We start from the raw sequence: 2595 nt of genomic DNA, 5'->3' as shown, positions 1-2595 counted from the left end.
GCTTCTTCTTCAGAAGATGCCTCTTGAGTACTGTTGGATGCAGCCTGCAATCCATTCACACTCTAAGAAATCATATTGACTTGCTGAGTCAATATTTTATTCTGGGCCAATATGGCATTCAGAGTATCAATTTCAAGAACTCCCTTCCTCTAAGGCGTCCCATTACTCAAAGGATTCCTTTCAGAAGTGTACATGAACTGGTTATTTGTAACCATGTCAATGAGTTCCTGAGCTTCTGCAGGCGTTTTCTTTAGGTGAATGGATCCACCTCCAGAATGGTCCAATGACATCTTTGATAATTCAGAAAGACCATCATAGAATATATCCAGGATGGTCCATTCTGAAAGCATGTCAGAATGACACTTTTTGGTCAGTTACTTGTATCTCTCCCAAGCTTCATAGAGGGATTCACCTTCTTTCTGTTTGAAGATTTAACATCCACTCTAAGCTTGCTAAGCTTTTGAGGAGGAAAGAACTTGGCTAAGAAAGCCGTGACCAGCTTATCCCAAGAGTTCAGGCTATCTTTAGGTTGAGAATCCAACCATATTCTAGCTCTGTCTCTTACAGCAAACGGGAAAAGCATAAGCCTGTAGACCTCAGAGTCAACCCCATTGGTCTTAATAGTATCACAGATCTGCAAGAATTCAGTTAAGAACTGAAACGGATCTTCTGATGGAAGTCCATAAAACTTGCAGTTCTGTTGCATCAGAGAAACTAATTGAGGCTTTAGCTCAAAATTGTTTACTCCAATGGCAGGGATTAAGATGCTTCTTCTATGTAAATTGGAATTTGGTATAGTAAAGTCACCAAGTATTGTAACAACGCTAATTTTCGAGTACGCGAGATCATTTCTGAAGACACGGATTTCTCCGAAAGATAAGTAAAGGGAATACCTCTTCTGTATCATCAAGCATCTCAATCCTCATTGTCATTATATTATCTTTAACTCAGGACCTTAGTTGAGACGGACCCGACAACGCATTCACGAAGAACCTAGTTTTTGAACCGTATCGGTTGGCAGTTTTGATTCTGATTTTTGTAAATAGTCTCTGTTTGATGAACCGGACTCGACTCATGAGAGAAGAGAGATAATAGTATAATATTATCATTATATTAGTATTAAAAAATGCTTGAATGATATTATAAGGTTACCTGGTCTGTTTTAGTTAAATATAGAAAATCGGTTTAACCGGGTTCACAATTTACTGGTGCAGCTTAGCACCAGCACTCTCTGATGACTTTAGCAATGCTAAGGCCTCATTATACATGTTTTATTCTCATAATAAATAGGTTACTAGTGTCATTTATGCTAGTAGCTCAGAAAATAAAATTTAGAGATGTTTTTACAAGTGTTTCGATACATCTAGTTTCAGTAGTCATACACCTGAGATATTTTAATATTATTTTAACCCACCTCCAAGCCAACCAATCACAACTCACCTTACACCCCCAAGACACTCCAAGGCTGGTCATTTACTCCCTTTGGCCGAAATTGAAAGGAGAGAAAAGAGAGAAAACTTCATGAACACTTAATCTTCAAAGCTTGATTTCTGCTGAACCAAAACTCAAATCAAAACTCCGATTTCACCAAAATGATCCTCTCTTCTTCCTCTACATAACCATGTAACTTATCAAGGCTGGAAATAAGGTGAGATGGCTGTTCCTTTCCCCTTTCAATTTGGTTTTCAAGGAAACATGCTTAAACATGTATTTTTTTATGTTCTTCCTTAGGAATCATGCTTAACTTGACTTGAGGGCCAAGAAACGTGACTTTCCAGAAAGTATAAGGTTATAAATCACCTCCTAATGTGCTGAGAGAGATTTGGTTAGCTGAAGGTTTTTGGATTTAAAGTTGTTCTTGATGTGATTTAGGAGGAAAAAGTGCTAAAGGACCACCTGAAAGTCTAACTGAATTAGGAGCAGCAAAACCAGGTAGGGTGTCACGAAATTAATCTTGATTATTTGTGTTTGAGTTGTGTGAATGTTGTATGATTTGGCTGTGCTAAAAATTAGTTGCATATATGATTGATTCTTGGTGAAAATTTGGTGAAATTTTGATGAAATTTGATGAAATTCAAGCTTTAAAGTTCATGTTCTTGGGTCCGTTGGAAAAATGAAACCCTAAGCTTAAATTGGGGTTCAATTTGTGTTGAAATCATGTAGAAAAGATGGGGTTTTAGTGGCTGCTAATTTATTATAAATTATGGTAAAAATCTCATGCTGAAAAGACTGAAAAATCTCAAGTCCTAGTCAACTCCTGTGGAGAGACTAGTGTTAGAGCGATCCTAGCTAAAGCAAAATCTGCCAATTTCAACCACTCCTGAGTTTGACAACTCAAGTGTTACCAATTACTTAACCAAAGCCAAAAGGAAGAAAATATCTAAATTAAATTAAAAGCAAAGCGATCTTAAATCTGAAATACCTCAAATAATATTAATTAAGAAAATCATAACATTAATGTAGCATAAGCCAAATAGGCAACATAACTAATATAAGCAATAAAGTATCTGAACGTAAGAGATAAATATAAAGTAAAAGAACGTTGAACCTTGGATTGAGAGTCACTCCTAAAACTAAGATAAATCCTAAATCCTA

At 36.3% G+C, this 2595-nt stretch overlaps 1 non-coding gene across 1 annotated transcript; it reads left to right on the top strand.

Moving 5' to 3' along the window:
* The first annotated feature begins 348 nt into the window (after positions 1-348).
* Positions 349-451, top strand: LOC148555633 (small nucleolar RNA R71). Its single transcript, XR_015887824.1, has one exon. It is a non-coding gene; the product is annotated as a small nucleolar RNA R71 (small nucleolar RNA).
* The last annotated feature ends 2144 nt before the right edge of the window (positions 452-2595 follow it).

Source organism: Arachis ipaensis, chromosome B6 (genome assembly GCF_059453495.1).
Source record: "Arachis ipaensis isolate K30076 ecotype BB chromosome B6, ASM5945349v1, whole genome shotgun sequence".
Lineage (NCBI taxonomy): Eukaryota > Viridiplantae > Streptophyta > Magnoliopsida > Fabales > Fabaceae > Arachis > Arachis ipaensis.
The sequence above is the reverse complement of the archived record's forward strand: the minus strand, read 5'-3'. Positions and strand labels throughout refer to the sequence as shown.